Source organism: Eretmochelys imbricata, chromosome 1, assembly GCF_965152235.1.
Source record: "Eretmochelys imbricata isolate rEreImb1 chromosome 1, rEreImb1.hap1, whole genome shotgun sequence".
In the NCBI taxonomy this organism is placed as follows: domain Eukaryota; kingdom Metazoa; phylum Chordata; order Testudines; family Cheloniidae; genus Eretmochelys; species Eretmochelys imbricata.
Genome location: NC_135572.1, coordinates 208,194,377 through 208,214,620, shown reverse-complemented (window position 1 = coordinate 208,214,620; position 20,244 = coordinate 208,194,377). Strand labels below are relative to the sequence as shown.

Sequence of the window (20,244 nt, the reverse complement as noted above, 5' to 3'; positions counted from 1 at the left end):
TCCCCTCAGCCCTACACAACCCGGGCACGTGGCTCCGCTCTGCCCTCCCCTCCCCGGGCGTGGCGAGCCGGCGAGGGCGGGGCTTGGGAGCACTGGGGCGGGGCTGAGGGCTCCTGCAGGAGGGGCCGGTGCGAGGGGAGCGATCCGCCAAGAGCCCGCCCCAGCATCTGACAGTCCGGCCGCGACCCCTCCGGCTCGGCCAGGTCGGCCCCGGGCCAGCTCAGAGACTCCCCGGCGGCCGCAACCGCCGCCCGACCCGCCAAAGACCTATCCCCCTTTAGTGACTCCCGGCCAGCCTCTCCGCGCGCGCTCCCCCACCTCTCCTTTAAGGCATATTCCCGCCCTCTGCTTCCTAGTCCTGCTGCTCACTTGCTCCGCGGGTTGCCAATCATCAGCAGTTCCTGTTTTGTGCAACCTAAATTATTGGCTGCTTTTACGCTTTTCCACCCTCTCTGTATCTGATTGGTCAGTCCAGGGCAGCGATGGGTACGGCGCAGGTCTCCCCCGCGGCTGGCTCGCGGATTGGTGCAGGCAACGCAGCATGTGGCCGTTGATTGGCTGCTGCGGGCCGCGTGTGCGTCCAGCAGGTTAGGGTGCGAGTGAGGGGCGCTGAGGGGATCGGAGTGGAGCCTGTGGGGGACGCGGGGCGCCCGTCCGGAGGATGGTCCCCGCGGTGGGGCTGCCGCGTCTGCCCTGCCCGCCGGTGAGTGCCGCTCGCTGCCTCCGGGCGGAGCCGCAACGGGGGGCGACGCAGCAGCGGGGGCTGCTGGGCGGGGGCCGGCGCAGCCTCGTCCCGTCCCGCAGCCGTTAGCGGAGCGGGGCTCTTCGGGCCGGCTGCTGAGGGCGCTGCGGGCGAGGAGGGGGCGCTGGTGCCGATGGAGGGGACCCGAGCGACGCCCGGGATGTCAAACGGGAGGACTCCTTGGAGAGGCCGGGGGCGGGAAGCATCCGGCTTTGCCCGGGGCGCCGGACCCAACGCGGGGACCCCCGGGCGCTCTGATCCTTGCGGTGAAGCCCCCGTGCGCGCCTGTGGCTTTGTCTGTCTGTGCAGCCTGGCAAACCCGCCCCAAGGAAAGGGCGCCTGCTGTAGCCGTGGTACAGGTCAGCGCAGTTCAAAGGTGCCTGTGATTGGTGAGTCCACAGGCCTTAATCTTGAGCTGGGATGCCCTGTTGGGACAGACCCAGGAGAGCAGTAGTTGTGTATATGGGTATAACTGTTTTGCCCATGGGTGTGGGGCAGGGGAGAGGCAGTTAGTAGATGGACCATGGGCCAAATCCAGACTTCCAGAGGCTTTTGAATGGACTCTGAAATCTTTTAATTTACTTATTATCGTTGTTGTTGTATTTTCTCCAGAGTCTGGACCTTGACTATACCTTGATCAAGAAATTTGGAACTTGACAAAAATAATTGACTTTCGCTGGTGTGGGGGTTTTAATCAAAATAGTTACATGAGTACAGCTCCTGTGTGGATGCACTTTTCAGGAATACATATACCGTTATATCAGGTTTCAGAGTAGCAGCCGTGTTAGTCTGTATTCGCAAAAAGAAAAGGAGTACTTGTGGCACCTTAGAGACTAACAAATTTATTTGAGCGTAAGCTTTCGTGAGCTACAGCTCACTTTATCGGATGCATTCAGTATAGCATATTCTGCTTTTTCTATTGGAATAAGCTATAGCATTATAATTACCTTTATACTGCTGTAGTTGCATCCATACTAGGTGAGGCTGAAGTTGATTCCTTAATCATGGGACTAACTCTTTACTTGTGGTTTCTAGTTCCTTATTCAAAGACCAACATTATTTAAAAATATATCAACTAAATTTTTAGAATGTTCATCAAGTTAAAGTGAGTGAACATGATAAATAGTTAAATTACCTATTACTTATCTGACTATTTAATATATAATTAAGGAGCTGAGGTTTGACTAGCTGTAGGTGACAACACCCCAAAAGAGACATCCCTGCAACTTAGTGGTCTGAAGGAGAGGGACATGCCACTCCCCAGACTGAAACCTTGTTTGTGAGCAATATGCTGCTAATTGTCATGACTTCATCCCACTTCTATGATAGGGGTTGAATAAGGAGTTGGCTTTTGATTGGCTATATGACAAAATTACTGGGTCATCCTAAGTGACATGTCACTGCAACTGCTGTTCCATTATGAAGTTTATGGAAACATGCAAAATGGTTCCCAATGTTTCATGTTATCCCAACAACTTCATACCTATAAACTTTAGGCTTTAAACTAGGTTCGCTGGGGGGTGCAGACCTAAGCCCTGAGGTAAGCGGAGAAGTGGGATAATGGGAGGAAACACAAGGAGGGTGCAACAGGGGAGGCCTCCTGGTTCAGACTGAGAAAGCAGGGCAATCAGCTAGTTATCTTAGGTGCCTGTACACAAACGCAAGAAGCCTGGGAAACAAGCAGGAAGAATTGGAAGTCCTAGCACAGTCAAGGAGCTATGATGTGATTGCAATAACAGAGACTTGGTGGGGTAACTCACATGACTGGAGCACTGTCATGGATGGGAATAAACTGTTCAGGAAGGACAGGTCGGGGAGAAAAGGTGGAGGAGTTGTACTGTATGTAAGAGAGCAGTATTATTGCCCAGAGCTCCAGTATGAAACTGGAGAAAAGCCTGTTAAGTGTCTTTGGGTTAAGTTTAGAGGAGAGAGCAACAAGGGTGATGTTGTGGTGGGCGTCTGCTAGAGACCACCAGACAAGGAGGATGAGGTAGATAAGGCTTTCTTCAGACAACTAACTAAGTCTCCAGATCACAGGCCCTGGTTCTCATGGGGGACTTTAATCACTCTGACATCTGCTGGGAGAACAATACAGCAGTGCACAGACAACCCAGGAAGTTTTTGGAGAGTATTGGGGACAACTTCTTGGTGCAAGTGCTGGAGGAACCAACTAGGGGCCATGCTCCTCTTGGTCTGCTGCTCACAAACAGGGAAGAATTGGTAGGGGAAGTAGAGGTGGGTGGCAACCTGGGCAGACATGACCATGAGATGGTCGAGATCAGGATCCTGAAGAAAGGAGAGCCGCAGAATACGGACCCTGGACTTCAGAAAAGCAGACTTTGATAACCAGGTGTCTGACTCTCTGAGAACTGATGGGCAAGATCCCCTGGGAGGCTAATATGTGGGGAAAAGGAGTCCAGGAGAGCTGGCTGTATTTTAAAGAAACCTTATTGAGGGTGCAGGAACAAACCATCCCTATGAGCAGAAAGAATAGCAAATATGGCAGGCAACCAGCTTGGTTTAACAAAGAATCCTTTGGTGAGTTTAAACACAAAAAGGAAGCTTACAGGAAGTGGAAACTTGGACAGATGACTAGGGAGGAGTATAAAGATATTGCTCGAGCATGCAGGGGTGTAATCAGGAAGGCCAAAGCACAACTGGAGTTGCAGCTAGCAAGGGATGTGAAGGGTAACAAGAAGGGTTGCTACAGGTATGTTAGCAACAAGGAAAAAGGCCAGGGAAATTGTGGGACCCTTACTGAAAGAGGGAGGCAACCTAGTGACAGATGATGTGGAAAAAGCTGAAGTACTCAATGCTGTTTTGCCTCGGTTTTCACAGACAAGGTCAGCTCCCAGACTGCTGCACTGGGCAGCACAGTACGGGGAGGAGGTGAGCAGCCCTCAGTGGTGAAAGAACAGATACAGGACTATTTAGAAAAGCTGGACATGCACAAGTCCCTGGGGCTGGATGCAATGCATCTGAGGGAATTGGCTGATGTGATTGCAGAGCCCTTTGTCGTTATCTTTGAAAACTTGTGGCAGTCGGGGGAGGTCCCAGACGAATGGAAAAAGGCAAATATAGTGCCCATCTTTAAAAAAGGGAAGGAGAATCCAGGGAACTACAGACTGGTCAGCCTCACCTCGGTCCCGGGAAAAATCATGGAGCAGGTCCCCAAGGAGTCCATTTTGAAGCACTTGGAGGAGAGGAAGGTGATCAGGAACAGTCAACATGGATTCACCAAGAGCAAGTCATGCCTGACCAACCTGATTGCCTTCTATGATGAGATAACTGGCTCTGTGGATATGGGGGAAGCTGTGGACGTGATATAACTTGACTTTAGCAAAGGTTTTGATACCATCTTACACAGTATTCTTGCCAGCAAGTTAAAGAAGTATGGATTGGATGAATGGACTATAAGGTGTATAGAAAGCTGGCTAGATCGTTGGGCTCAATGGGTAGTGATCAACAGCTCGATGTCTAGTTGACAGCTGGTAATCAATCAGAGTGCCTCAAGGGTCGGACATGGGCCTGGTTTTGTTCAACATCTTTATTAATGATCTGGATGATGGGATGGACTGCACCCTCAGCAAGTTCGCGGATGTTGCTAATCTTGGGGGAGAAGTAGATATGCTGAAGGGTTAGGGATAGGGTCCAGAGTGACCTAGACATATTGGAGGATTGAGCCAAAAGAAATCTGATGAGGTTCAACAAGGACAAGTGCAGAGTCCTGCACTTAGGACGGAAGAATCCCGTGCACTGCTACTGGCAAATGACCTGGGGATTACAGTGGATGAGAAGCTGGATATGGGTCAACAGTGTGCCCTTGTTGCCAAGAAGGCTAATGGCATATTGGGCTGCATTAGTAGGAGCATTGCCAGCAGATCGAGGGACGTGATTATTCCCCTCTATTGGGCACCGGTGAGGCCACATCTGGCGTATTGCATCCAGTTTTGGGCCCCAACTATAGAAAGGATGTGGACAAATTGGAGAGAGTCCAGCGGAGGGCAACAAAAATTATTAGAGGGCTGGGCACATGACTTATGAGGAGAGGCTGAGGGAACTGGGGTTATTTAGTCTGCAGAAGAGAAGAGTGAGGGGGGATTTAATAGCAGTCTTCAATTACCTGATGCGGGGGGGGGGTTCCAAAGAGGATGAAGCTAGGCCATTCTCAGTGGTGGCAGATGACAGAACAAGGAGCAATGGTCTCAAGTTGCAGTGGGGGAGGTCTAGGTTGGCTATTAGGAAACACTGTTTCACTAGGAGGGTGGTGAAGCACTGGAATAGGTTACCTAGGGAGATGGTGGACTCTCCATCCTTAGAGGTTTTTAAGGCACTGCTTGACAAAGTATTGGCTGGGATGATTTAGTTGGGGTTGGTCCTGCTTTGAGAAGGGGGTTGAACTAGGTGACCTCCTGAGGTCTCTTCCAACCCTAATCTTCTATGATTCTATAATCACAATACCTTTGATTTAACAAACTCTGTTATACAGGTAATTTTGATAACGACATCTAATGAACTAATCAATGTTTGAAACATTTTAAATATTAATTAGGGATGTCGATTAATCGCAGTTAACTCACACGATTAACTTAAAAAATTTAATCGTGATTAATCACAGTTTTATTTGCACAGTTAAACAATAGAATACCAATTCGAAATTTATTTAATATTTTGAATGTTTTCTACATTTTTTCATATATATTGTATTGTGTTGTCATTGAAATCAATGTGTATATTTTTGATTACAAATATTTGCACTGTAAAAATGATAAACAAAAGAAATAGTAGTTTTCAATTCACCTCATACAAGTACTGTAGTGCAATCTCTTTGTCGTGAAAGTGAAACTTACAAATGTAGATATATTTTTTTGTGTGTGTTACATATCTACACTCAACCAAAACAATGTAAAACTTTAGAGCTTACAGGTCCACTCAGTCCTACTTCTCATTCAGCCAATCGCTAAGATAAACAAGTTTGTTTATATTTACAGGAGATAATGCTGACCACTTCTTATTAACAATGTCACCAGAAAGTGAGAACAAGCATTTGCTTGGCACTTTTGTAGCTGGCATTGCAAGGTGTTTACGTGCCAGATATGTTAAACATTCGTATGCCTCTTCATGCTTTGGCTGCCATTCCACAGGACATGCTTCCATGCTGATGAGGCTTTAAAAAAAAAAAAAAAAAAAGCGTTAATTAAATTTGACTGACTGAACTCCTTGGGGGACAATTGTATGTCCCTGCTCTGTTTCACCCACATTCTGCCATATATTTTATGTTATAGCAGTCTTGGATGATGACCCTGCACATGTTGTTTATTTTATAAGAACACTTTCACTGCAGATATGACAAAACACAAAGAAGGTACCAATGTGAGATTTCTAAAGATAGCTATGGCACTCGACGGAAGGTTTAAGAATCTGAAGTGCCTTCCAAAATCTGAGAGGGATGGGGTGTGGAGCATGCTTTCAGAAGTCTTAAGAGAGCAATTTTCAGATGAGGAAACTACAAAACCCGAACCACCAAAAAAGAAAATCAACCTGCTGGTGGCATCTGACTTAGAGGATGAAAATGAACATGTGTTGGTCCGCACTACTTGGGATTGTTATTGAGCAGAACCCCTCATTAGCATGGATGCATGTCCCCTGGAAAGGTGGTTGAAGCATGAAGAGACATATGAATCTTTAGCGTGTCTGACATGTAAATATCTGGCGACGCCAGCTACAACACTGTCATGAGAATATGCCTGTTCTCACTTTCAGGTGACGTTGTAAACAAGAAGCGGGTAGCATTATGTCCTGCAAATGTAAACGAACTTGTTTGTTTGAGTGATTGACTGAACAAGAAGTAGGACTGAGTGGACTTGTAGGCTCTAAAGTTTTAAATTGTTTTGTTTTTTGAATGCATTTTTTTTTTTACATAATTCTACATTTGTAAGTTTAACTTTCATGATAGAGATTGCACTACAGTACTTGTATTAGGGGAATTGAAAAATACGATTTCTTTTGGTTTTTTTACAGTGCAAATAGTTGTAATTAAAAAAGTGTACAGTGCTCACTTTATATTTATTTTTGTTCTGGTTTGTAATTGAAATCAATATATTTGAAAATGTAGAAAACATCCAAAAATATTTAAATAAATGGTAGTCTATTATTGTTCAACAGTGTGATTAATCACAATTAATTTTTTTAATTGCTTGACAGTCCTAATATTAATGCTATGTACAAGCTCTACAGAGAGGGCAGATAAAGGATTTTTCTGGAAGTTGGCATATTTCCTTTTTGTCTGAATAGTCAGCAAATGATACCTGAAAAAACATAGGTTACTACTGTGAGATGCATTTGCCGAAGTGTGTCTTGTTTTCTTCCAGTGCATTTGCTATCATGCACAAAAATATCTGATGAAAATAGATAGCAGAGGGTCACATTTTTAATCTTTCTGTGATCAGACTTAACTGCAAGTGTAATGAGTTGAAATGCATGGCTCACCGTTAATAAAATATGTATTCAATTGACTTAATCCATTGCACCTGTTCCCTTTGACACTGACATTGTAAAATAAGTGAAATTGAGCATTTGTTGCTGCTGTTAATGCTGACCACTGACAACACCTATGTTTAAGCATTCCTAAGTATTTGTATAAGACCCTGTTTTGCACAGAAGGGAAGTTTCTTTGTGAATTTTTGCACAGAATTTCTGCCTAATTTGGTCCTCGGTGCCTTCCATAAGGAGATGTTCACCAAACATCCATATGGGGGAGAAAGTTTGATTAAAATTATGGGCACAGAAGAGCCAGTTGCAGGATTCAGAAATTTTCAAGTCTGAGGGGATCAGTAGATGATCTAGTCTGACCTGTATATCACTAGAGAATTTCATCCTTCTATTAAACCCATTAGCAACTTTTTATTTTGACTAAAATATCTTCTACAATGGTATCCACTCTTGAGTTGAAGACAGCAAAAGCTGGAGAATCCACCATTTCCCTTGATAATCTGTTTCAATTTATCATAATCTTCATTATTAAAAATGTGCGCCTAATTTCTACTTTGAATTTATGTGTCTTCAGTTTCCAGCCATTGTTTCTTGTTCTGCTTTCCTTTGCTACATTAAATAGCCCCTAAGAACCTGGTATTTTGTCCATGGGAAGATACTTATACATCATAATCAAGGTATGTCTTAGTCTTCTTTTTGATAAGCTAAACAGACTGAACTCTAACTTTTTCACTGTAAGGCATTTCTCTAGCCCTCAAATAATTTTTGTGGCTCTTTTCTTTGCCCATTCCAATTTTTCAATGTCCTTGTAACAGAGTCCGCTACCTTCTGTGCATCTCCTTGAGGCCAGAAGTGGGTCTGTGGTGCCCTTCCACAGTTTCCCCTCATGGTGCTTCAGTAAGCTCAAAACAGCCTTTCACCAGTCCAGTAACAGCTCTTCTTGAAGGGGGGGTCTAGCTTTATTAATAAAGTTCCAAAACAAACGAAATCCTCCTCCCAGCCTTTAGAGACAAGTCGCTCCTCCCTCACGTATTGCCTTTTCTTTTGCTTTTTGAGGGCATGTCTACAGTATTGCCTAAGTTAATCTAACTTACATCGCACAGCGATGTGAAAAAGACCCTCCGAGCAACGCACATCACAGTGACCTAAGCTCGGTCCAGACCGGTCTGGAGGAGGATGGTGTTGGGGATCCCTAGCCCAAATATATGATCTCTGGATCTGATATACACTTACTCTCCAATTCCATTAATCACAATGATTCTCAGAAAATTCAGGCAAAATGTTCATAGTAGTTCCAGTGTGGCTGAAGTAGTTATGATTCTTGGGCCTAAAGAATCCAGCCTCAAAAAAAACCAAAAATTGCCTCTCCAGCCAAGTGTAATATCTCAGACTGTCAAGTCCTCCATCTGGATCCACACTTCTTACACCACACAGCATGGCTGGCTAACATCAGTTGAGACAATCTGTTCAGCTGAAGCACACAACATTCTTATCCACAATAGAAAGAACTCTATGAGGTGTATTTTGCCAAATGGAAATGATGCATTATCTTTGCTCAAAACCAGTCATTTCAGTCTCTATCTCAGGTACCAGTCATACAGATGTACCTTCTATCATTAAAGAATTCCGGATTCTCAGTGAGCACTCTGACTAACCTTATCAGTCAGTTTTGCTTTTCACCCTTCAGGTCAGGAGTTTTCCACTTTTTCACACCCTACAGTGGCTTGGTTTGTAAAAGGCCTTGTGAGGGTATATCCCCTAGTCAGAGAGCCACGTCCTTGCTAGAATCTAAATTCTAAATCTTGTACTGGTTGGGTTCATTGGTCCACCTTTCAAGCCATTATATAAACATTTTCTGTTCTGTCTTTCCATCAGTATAGACTCTCAGGTAGGGGAAATACGAGAATTAATGGGAGACCCCCTAATTACAATCTTTCATAAAGACAAGGTGAAAGACAAGTGAGACCTCACCCTAAATATGTGCTGAAGCTACTGTCACTTCCATCTAAGCACTTGTATGCACCTACTTGTATTTTTCCCAAAACCACATTCAAAAAAAAGTGAGGTTAAGCTGTACGCTTTAGATATTCTTATGATGCCCTCTTTCTACATTGATAGAACTAAGACTCCTAGGGTGCTTCTACACTGCATCCTTCTTTTGGCAGTGTGTAGTGTATGTACATATACAGTCCACCTAATACAGGTATAAATTACAGTGTAGTCAGTGAGACATGGCTTAGCTGAGTAGAGACATGTCTGAAGGGTGTGGGTATTGTGACAGGGTCAGGTCAGATGGCTACAGGAGAGTGATAGAAGGCAGATATATTAGCCCCAGGTTAAGCAGGTCCCCTTTCCCTGGGTAAGGTAATGGGTAGTTCCAGAACAATCAGGTAATTGCTGGAACCAATTAAGGCAGACAGGCTAATTAGGACACCTGGACCAATTAAGAAGCTGCTAGAATCAGTTAAGACAGGCAGGCTAATCAGGGCACCTGGTTTAAAAAGGACCTCACTTCAGTCAGTGTGGGGGTGCGCAAGGAGCTGAGAGTGAGAGCGCGTGCTGCTGGGGGACTGAGGAGTACAAATGCTATCTAGCATCAGGAGGAAGGTCCTGTGGTGAGGATTCAGAAGGTGTTGGGAGGAGGCCATGGGGAAGTAGCCCAGGGAGTTGTAACAATAACACAGGTGTTACATGAAACACTGTGGACAGCTGTGATCCACATGGCCGTAGGCTGGAACCTGGAGTAGAGGGCGGGCCGGGTTCCCCACATCCCCCCCAACTCCCTATTGGATGCAGGAGGAGTTGACCTGGACTGTGGTCCTACCAGAGGGGAAGGTCTCTGGCCTGTTCCCCGACCCACTAGGTGGACCAGGAGAGACTGCGGGAATTGTTCTTCCTTTTCCCCATGCTGGCCAGTGATGAGGTTAGCTGAGTAAATGGCAGGTTTGAGCCACTAATAAAAGCGGCCAAACTGAGGGCTGCCGTGAATCTCTGAGGCGAACAAATCCTCCAATAAGCACAGGACCCACCAAGGCAGAGGAGGAACTTTGTCACAGTGTGTACCTGGCTCTCTACTCACCCAAGTCATTCCTCCCCTGTTTACACTGCTGTTTTTAGCAGTGTCATGTTCCTCTGCCTGCCCACGTCTGGAGCCTTTTCCTGCCACAGGAAAAGATTCTGGCATGGGGGAGACAGCAGGGAGGAGCCTTTCACTGTAGCTACACACATGCTACAGACTTCCACCAGTGGTGTGTAGTATAGATGCAGCCCTAGAGCGTTCCCCAGATGGTTCATAGATTATGGGAACAGGTTGAAAAGTCAGGCTATTTCAACAGACTTTCTAATGGGCTTTCTACTTGTATCAGCCTGTGCTATGAATGAGCCAACATAGACCCACCAATGAGCGACAGCTCATTCTATAAGAGCACAAGGAGCTTCTCTGAGAAATATTCCAGTACTAGAAATATGTAGAGCGGCTACCAAGGGTTCAGAGCACACACTTACCCAGCATTACTCCATGGTGGAAGTATGAAGATACGATGCTAATTTTGGTAGGGCTATCCTACAATCATTGGTTAGACTTGTTGCACCCACCTCTTGTAATGTAGGTGAATCACCAATAGCAGAATGTATGTGGACAAGAACTCAGAGAATAGGAAACTGTTACATACCTTACAGTAAATGTATTTCTTTGAAATGTGATGTCTATATGTAGTCTATGACCTGCCTTCCCACCCACCTCTTATGTAGTCTGATGACACCTGGATTCTGTATTGGAAAAAAAGTGAGACACAGGTGGGATTGCCCTGCCCTTTATGCCTTTGGTTGGAGGCACAGAGACAGTCAGGGCACAGGCAAATAAATGTGCACCAATAATGGAATATATATTGACAACATATGTTGAAGAGCCACTCACCGGAGGTAGCAGTTACTTTTCCTCGTAGTTTTGTGAAACTTTCACTTTTTGAGTTGAAATTTTCCAGCACTCTTCTCTGCCCCAAGGGGATTTTTTTGTTTTGTTTTTGTTTTGAAATTTGAGCAAAATGTTCTAGCTGTGGGTTTCTTCAAGTGAAGGACTGATGATTGATTGAATCTAAACACATCATGTAGGATGATCAAACTAGATGAACAAGCATCTCAAACAAGTTATTAAGAGAAAGCAGAAAGCCAAAAAGGAATGGACGAAGGGATGGATCAGTCAGGAAAACTACCAGTTAGAGGCCTGAAAGTATAGGGGGGAAAGTGGGAGCAGCCAAAAGCCAAACAGCATTGGACCTTGCAAAGAAAAAGTAAATCACTAGTAAGAGGATCTTTAGCCATATAAATAATTAAAAAAACAACAACAACAAGGAAAGAAGTGGGATTGCTAAATACTGAGGACGTGGTGGAGATTAGAGGTAATCTAGGTATGGTCCAACTAAATGACTACTTTAGCCTTATTAAAAATAGAGGCAATGAGGAGCTTGGGAGCAGTGACAGGGTGGCTAATGGGAACAAATATATGGAAGTAGAAATAATCACGTCTGGGAGGAGGGTATGCTGGGCACAAAGCCTGGGCATGCTGCACCTCTACTTCCTGCGCCTATGGAGACCCGCTGGCACTCTGCATTGACCTCCCGTGATTGGCATATTCTCTGGTTCAGCACCAGTCAGGTCCTGAGGGTGCCAGACTGAGAGGTTCAAACTGTATTAGAATTAAAAGATAGGTAAGAAGGTAGTTACAGGGGGGACTACAATGGGCATGCTGAAAGATGAACCTTTAGGCTGCAAGGAGGTTACTGATGGAATTACTCAAGGATCAGTCTTGGGACCAATCTTCATTAATTTTTTTTTTTAATGACCTTGACACACAAAGTGGGATTGTGCTAATAAAATTTGCAGATAATGCAAAGTTGGGAAGGATTGCCAATACAGAGGAGGACCTGAATAACATGCAAGAAGATTTGGATCACCCTGAAAACAAGTAATAGAAATGGGACGAAATTTAATAGTGTCAAGTTCAAGGTCATGCACTTAGGGACTAACAAGAAGAATTTTTGCTATTAGCTGGGGATGTACCATTTGGAAGTGACAGAGGAGGAGAAAGACCTGGGTCTATTTGATTGATCACAGGATGACTGAGCTGCCAATGTGGTACAGCTGTAAAAAAGCTAATGGAGTCCTAGGATGCATCAGTGAAGTATTTGCAATAGAAATAGGGAAGTGTTATTTCCTTTATACAAGGCACTAGTGAGCCCTCATCTGGAATACGGGATGAAATTCTGGTCTTCCATGTTTAAGAAAGATTAATTCAAACTGGAACAAGTGCATAGAAGGGCTACTAGGATGAGCAGAGGAATGGAGAACCTATCTTACGAGAGGAGATTTAAGGACCTTGGCTTATTTAGCTTAACAAAATGAAGGCTTGGGGAGATTTTATAGCGAGCAGCCATTATAGCAGAGGAATAAATAACTCCTCTCTTTACCTCCCTGGTGTTTAAGGGCCAATATTGGCACAAGAACAAATGGGATATAAACTGGCCATCAGTAAAGTTTAGGCTTGTAATTAGACAAAGGTTTCTAACCATTAGAGAAGTGAAGTTCTGGAACAGCCTTCCAAGGGGAGTACTGGGGGCAAAAAAACTTTAAGATTGACCGTCATAAGTTTATGGATGGTATGAGGTTGCTTACAATGACATATGGCCTATCCATGACTGCTATTAGCATATATCACCAATGACTGGATATGGGGCACTAGATGGGTAAGGCTCTAAGTTACTACAGAGAATTCTTTCCCAGGTGTCTGACTGGTGGGTCTCACCCATATGCTCAGGATCTAACTGATCACAGTATTTGGGGTTGGGAAGGAATTTTTCCCCAGGTCAGATTGGCGGAGACCCCGCGGGGGTAAGAGGGTTTGTCTTCCTCTGCAGCATGGGTCACAGATCACTTGCTGATTTGAACTAGAATAAATAGTGGATTTTCAGTAACTTGAAGTTTTTTAACTCAAGCTTTGAGGACTCCAGTAACTCAGCCCAAGGTTATGGGCCTACAACAGCAGTGGGTGGTTGAGGTTCTGTGGCCTTCAATGTGCTACTCCTAAGGGCATTCTGCACCAAAACATTGGACCTTGCAAAGAAATTCTGTGCACAATATTTTAAAATTCTGCAGGTTTTATTTGCCAAAAAATAAATGCAAAGGCTCCAGCATGGCAGTGGGGAGCACAGGCCACTGGCTGTACAAAGGTGGGACATCACCCTGCAACGTCCCCACCCCTGGGACACAGACTCAGTGGTGAGGTTGCACCTGACCCTGACACAGCATAAGGGCTGGGCCTGCCCCAGAAACACCCTGGGGTCCTGCCCCTCTATGCCAGGTGCACCAGGTGTGGGGCAGGCAGGCTCAACCAGGCAGGATCCAAGTGTCTTGGCTCAGTGGGGGGGGATCTAGGCGTGGAGTGAAAGGATTCTATGTGGGACAATCTGGGTGCAGGCAGCTCGGTGGGGGGGGTCTAGGTGTGGGGGGGATCTGAATGCACAAAGGCTCGTTGGGCATGGGGTTTCAGGTGCAGGGGGCATTGGGACTCTGCAGGGCTTCCAGGTGAAAGTGGTTTGGGCTCAGCAAAGGGGTCTGGGTGTGTGTGGGGGGGAGTTTCAGCAGGGGGGTCTAGGTGCTGGGGGAGCAGGGCTTGGTGAGGTGGGGGTCTGGGTGCAGCTAGTTGAAGGTCATTGCTGTGTGGGTCTCGATATGGGGGCTCAGGGTGGTGCAAGGGGGTGGGGATCATCAGGGTGGGGGCTTGAGTGCAGAGAACTCAGTGCGGGGTGGTCTGGGTGCAGGGGTGGGAGTCCGGAGGCAGGGGGTATCCAGATGCAGGGGTTGAGGTTCAATGGGGTAGGGTTTGGGTATGGAGGGCTAGGTGGGTTCTGGGTGTATGGGGTAAGGCTTGGTGTAGGTGTCTAGGTATGGGAAGTCCAGATGCATGGGGGTTACACTGATAGGGGAGCAGATCCCTGTACAGGGATCCCTCCCCCCCGCAGCTGAGGGGCGATGTCGGTAGGAAGCAGGGGAGGATGCTTAGCTTCCTGCAGCTGGGGGAGGTTTCTGGAGGTGGATCTGACACAGCCCCAGCCATTTCTTGCAGGGGAAGGGGAAGACCCGTCCTCTCCTGCCTCCAGCCAAGCTTGGACTTGCTGATCTTGGCTCAGGGTAGGAGCCAGTGCCTGAGTGTCCCCAGCCCTGCAGTGATTTACCTCTCTGCCGGCTGCTCTGGGTGCCTGAAACAATGTACCTGCTAGGGAGTGGTGCATGAGTGCTCTTGCAGTTTACCTTTGGCTTTCTGACAGGGAAGCATTCTTCTGTGGGGAAGCAAAGAAATCTCTGGGGGACATGAATTCTGTGCATGTGCAATGGCGCAAAATTCCCCCAGGAGTAATGTGCAGGAGGTCAGACTAGATGATGGTCACTTCTGGTCTTAATCTGTGAGTTACTGTTATCATGTTGATGTACAGTATGGCTCACATACAACCTTTACTAGTATTTACTAGTTTTATGGCTTCATTTTGCAACTTGGACATTCTTAATGCTTTCTATGTAGGATATATAAAATCTTCCTTCACCCACAGACAGGAGCCAGTTAGTAATTGGTTGCTTGGTCCAGGGATTTGGACCAGTCAAATTTTTGAATTGCTCCGCTCTAGCTCTGGTCTGGCACCAATTGTATCTGCTCCAGCTCCGCTCCGACTCTGCTCTGCACTCTGACTCAAATTAATTTTTAACTAAATAAAAAAGTGCATACTGTAACTTTGAAAAAACATTCTTTTTATTCAGACTTTTAAAACAATTTAAATGTCATCAGCAATTATACAAACTAGAATAATGCATAATTCATTCTGTAAAAAATTATTGTAGCAATCAAGTCATCTTTCGTAGCCTGCCGCAAATCATTTAAAATTAACTTTAAAGCCGAAAACAGTCGCTCTACACTAGCTTGAGTTGTTGACATGCTTGAAGCAATTCTACAGGCAGCCTGAATGCAGTGTGGGTAGCTGTGAATGGCCTCAAAAACAGACTTAACTTTTAGCTTTCCAATAGACTCCATCTCCTCACAATATTCCTGAAAGTTTCTCTTGAATAAAGCTTCATTACAATTATGAATCACAGAAACTCGCTGGCGTCTTTCTTGTTTATCCAGTTCCTTTTCGAAGGCGTCATACTCTGAAGAATTGGTGCTGGAATTATCTCCATTTCCCTGTGTTGGTTGAAGACATCTCAGGGATGGATGCTCGAACAAGTTCAGAGTGGAGACGGAAGTTTGAGAACAGCCTGCTATTACTGAAGGATGTGAACTTTCCGAAACCGCAAATTCGATTGTTGATGACTCCTTTTGTTGTGTTTCGTTTTCTTCAACCTCCTTCGCCGAGTTCAAATGTAGCAATAGATTTTGTTTTTCGAGTCGTCGAGCAATATCCAGGAGCCCTTCCTTTGCCTTTGGTATTTCCCTTGAGGTAAGAAGAATCCGATCCCATGGGTCAATGTAAACTCCAGCAAGGAATGAATATTGTCAAAAAGCTTCTCTTCGCGTTTCTGCATGGAGGATAGAATTCCTTCTGCAATTTGTCCACCATTTTCTTGCAAGAATTTTGACAGTTTTCACCATTCCTGCATTAAAACTCCTGGGGTTACATCGACAGCTTGAAGATTCACAGTTGTTTGGTTTGGCTTTGCCAGGAGGTCTCGCAAGTTCTTCACTTCATCCCATTCAGCTTTTGTTAATTTGAGTTCTCTTGTTCTAGCAGCAGCCACTTGTTCACAGTAAGATTGAAAAACAAGAAGCCGATCAATCATGGCAAATGTTGAACCTCAGTGAGTCACAGTATCCAATGATTGAGTTACCCCTTGTAGATCAAGCAGAACACTTCCAATACTTTGGGTTCGTAGTTTGAGAACGACTTGTCGCATTTTTGCCAGTAACTTTTCTTCGCATGTTCTTTGTTCAGTCCATCCCAGATTGCCAACTGAAGAGTGTGAATTCCACACCTCGTCAGTTGGATTTTTGAGTCGTCCTCATGAAGCCATGCTGGAAGTATGAGGCTAGGGTCATTAACCCATTGCACAGCAGCATCCATGTTGAGTTTGATTTCATCCATTCCTTTAGTTCCTTCATCAGGCAAAATAGTTTCAGTTCTGTCCACATCCCTGTTCTCAGAGGTAGAAATGGTTTCATTGTCCTCCCTGAAATTTTTGACAGCACACATCATGTTTGCTGCGTTGTCAACGCAGATGCTCTGTACTTGCATTTCACTGATCCCAAATTTTTCTAAAATAGCTTTTACTTGACTTTTCATGTACAAAGAATTGTGACGCCCTTCAGTGTTGATTATGTCCAAGGTTTTTACCACAGCTTTATCTTTTCCTTCTTAGTAGTACTGAGCATTGATTGCAAGGAAATTTCTGTTTCCACGGGTTGCCGCATCCATTTTCAGGTAGCACAATTTTTTGCTCCAAAGCTTTCTTCAGCTCTTCGCGACCAGACTTAACTGTGCTGACAACTAAATGACAAACCGCATCGTACCCCGTCGAAATGCCAAGCTGCCGACCCATTTTAAAAGTCCTTAGTAAAGGACGTAGTCTTACCAGATCAGGAACCATTCTAGCCAGACCCACAGGCAGGAGAATAAGATAATCATTTAAGCTAAACTTGGATACAGCAGCCTCCACTTTGAAAGTTTTGGCTGCATTTTCCCATTGTGAAGGCATGTGCTCAACTGGGAGGTCATTGGGATTGTGCCCTAAAAACCCTACGTAAAATGGACTATAAAATTAGTTCTCTTATAGCTTTTTCAGGTCTGAAGCTTCATCTTTGATTTGCTGTACTTTCAAAACTACAAAGATGTGTCCTTCAGGCAACTATGGTCCCACTTGAAGAAATTGGAATTGCAGGCTAAACTGGTAACTAAAAATTTGTAAGGGTAAGCTCTTTAGAGAGCATAGACACAGACCACTTGCTGAAGCTTGCGGGTTTAGACAAGGTGAGAATTTCCTCCTTCCTTTCAGCGAGAGAATCTTCAAACTACCTTATCTAAGCAGGTGTTTCATTTGAAGCCATGGCTTCTCCAGGTTCTAGCCTAGAGACTACACATTCAGGAAAGATAGCAATGGCATCCTCTTGCTGGGGTTCTCTGGCAAGCCATCCAACCCAAAAGGGGTGTATGTGTTTTCATTCCAAGTCTGGACAGATTTCCCTGTCCCTCTGTGGGAGATGCTTCAGCATGGGCCCTCATCTGGGAGTAAACCACCTTGGAAAATGGGTGCTTGAGATAATCAGGGAAGAAAGTTCAATAGAACTCACTCATTATCCCAGGTACAAGTTTATCCTTTCCCAAAGGTATATTAAAATAAACCAACACATTGCTAAGACCCTTCATAGCATCAGAAGATGAAGAGTGCAATAGTCTATCTTCTACATGCTGCAGTGATGCAACCAGTTCTATGGAGAGTCAGCTGTTTTGGACAGGGCACAAGATTCTATGGATTCACAAAAAGAAACTGTATCATGTAGTCTATTTTAGATCTTGGGTCTCAAGTCCCTATGGAGATTGGTATTCAGATGGAAATTCAGAAATCTGTCATTACGATATTATCTTCCCAAAACTTCAAAATGTGAAAATAAACCTTCTAGAGATCTAGTGAAGATATGTCTATAGAGTCAACTAGAAATACTTTGGCTTCTGCTACAGCAAGAAGCATTTTGAGCAGTTACTCCCGTTTTGGACTCTGCACTTCTACATGGTATTCACAAATGCCACATCATTCCTTCTTTCAAGTGAAAGGGATACATGTGTACCCTCATCGGGATGACCATATCATTTATCAGGGCCCAGCAACAGTCCCTTAAAAACCTTAACATGGTTTTAAGCAAACAAGTGGAAGGGCCAATTACAGCCCTCACAAAACTCCAGCATCTAAGTTATTGTGCAAGACAGTCTTCTTATTTCAGGAGAGAGAGAAGATTACCATGCCTTATTTAAAATAAGATATTTGACTTAGCTCCTGGGCTAGTTCGTCTCTTATATGGATACCCTACACCATTCTTGCTTTGTTTCCAGCCAGCGATTGCAGCAAATCACTGTGTAAAGATCTTGGTGCAGATTTTCTTTAATATTAAACAGCTAACTGATATTGGGTCCTGAGAAACTGATCATCAGTACAGATATCTGGCACACAGAATATAACTTGTCTCATACTATGGACTATCAAGAGTATGCCTCTATTTCCAGCAGATAGAGAGGGTTGGAGTGTGTGTAAAGCATTAAACCTTCTGTGCTGTTTAGAGAAGTAGCCTTACTCATGTCCTGGGTAGAAGTGCTAGTGGGAGAGTGGCACTATAGGTGAAAGAAAGCATAGAGTCAAAATAAAAATCTTAAATCAAACTATACCATAGTCTCTAGCAATAGAAATTCCATGCTTGAACAATAAGAGTATAGCGGTAAGAATATGCTACCAACTACCTGACCATCAACATGCTGGTAATTGTCCTTTCTAATCTTCCTGAGTGTTTCACAAAGGCAGAAAACACAGTAATAATGGGTGAATTCAATTATTCTCAGTGACTTCACTTGAGTAATGGATGCAGAAATAAAATTTATACACACCTTAAATGACTGCTTCTTGGAGCAGCCTGTCCTGGAACCCACAAGGGAAGAGAGGCAACTCTTGCAAAGAAGCTAAGTTAAACAGAAATTAAAAGGAATAGTCACAAGGATGAAATGTGTGCAAGCTGCATGGAGACTATTTAAAATACCATAATAGAAGCTCAAACTAAATGTAATCCCTAAATAAATTTAAAAAAAAAGACCAAAAAAGTGTCAACATGGTAAATGGTGAAGCAAAAATGGCAGTTAGAGGCAAAAAGGCATCCTTTAAAAATTGGAAGTTAAATTCTATCACTAGCAAGAATTCTTTTGTCTGTATATCTTTATTTGACAGTTCTCTAAACTAAATAAGCTGTACTTCCAAAGGACTCTTTTGCCAGAATAACTACCTCTACACTAGGAGTTTTAGTGGCATAGCTTTATTTGTTAGCAGTGTGGCTTTTTCACATTCCTAACTGATGTAACTATGCCAGCAAAACTTAAAGGAAAAACAGTCTTAAGTGTCCAGCTGTTGCAGTTGGGAAGAGAACCTTCCAAATGTGACCAGTGTGTAATCAATACAGACATGTGTCTGGTACAAAACTGTTCTGTAGACCAGGTCTCTGAGTTTGTAGAGTCTGAAATAATAGCTCTGAGGTGTCAACTCCACCATTTATTTCAGTGAGTGCAAACTCAGAAGCCAAGGACAGTATTTCACAGTTGAGCAAAGCTTGTAAGAAAAGGGAAGGATATCCTATTAGGAAGATTCAAACAAATTACCGAATAATATCCATTATTTTGGTGCAGGCCTGCCAGCTGCTGTACACATGCAGCAACCTGGATTGAAGCTTCACAAGAGGGTTGCTTAACATATTACCCATCTAAATGTTGCTACCTACTAGTGATTATTTTTTATAGTTATTGCTGCTATTGTAAACTTGAAAGTGTTCTATTTCAGTGTTAAGTAACAACTCTTTTTTTCCAACAAGAAATTCTGACATTTCCTAACTTCTAATAAAAATGTAAGGACATATTTTCAAATATTTTATAATTTTAATTAAAATTGTGAGTAGGCATTTAACATATGCTGGAGTTGAAGGTGGAGGATTAATTGGCTTCGTTTTCTGAAGGGAAGCATAAGCTTTAAAAAGTTTGGAAATCCTCACGTAAACCATTTCATGGAATAATCATCTCTAGAGATTCAGATAAACATTGACTGTGAATACTGAGGAACCTTGTCCATCCTTGGCACCTTTGCTGCTGTTACCAAGGATGCTGATTTTCATTATTTTAAAAAAGCTATCCTGTCCCTGCACTTTTTTGTTTCCTTAGTGTGTATAAAGAGGACTGAAAAGGGTCTTTCTCAAAAATACACTCCGTATGTAATCTGGAAAATTCTGT

The 20,244-nt window shown here is 44.1% G+C and overlaps 1 protein-coding gene across 3 annotated transcripts in view; it reads left to right on the top strand.

Moving 5' to 3' along the window:
• Positions 1-580: 580 nt before the first annotated feature.
• The window catches only part of USF3 (upstream transcription factor family member 3), a 117,829-nt gene continuing 98,165 nt past the window's right edge, over positions 581-20,244 (top strand). For all 3 annotated transcript variants that reach the window (XM_077823053.1, XM_077823044.1, XM_077823036.1), the window contains exon 1: positions 581-703. The gene's annotated coding sequence lies outside the window, so the exon portion shown is untranslated. The remainder of the gene's footprint in view (positions 704-20,244) is intronic.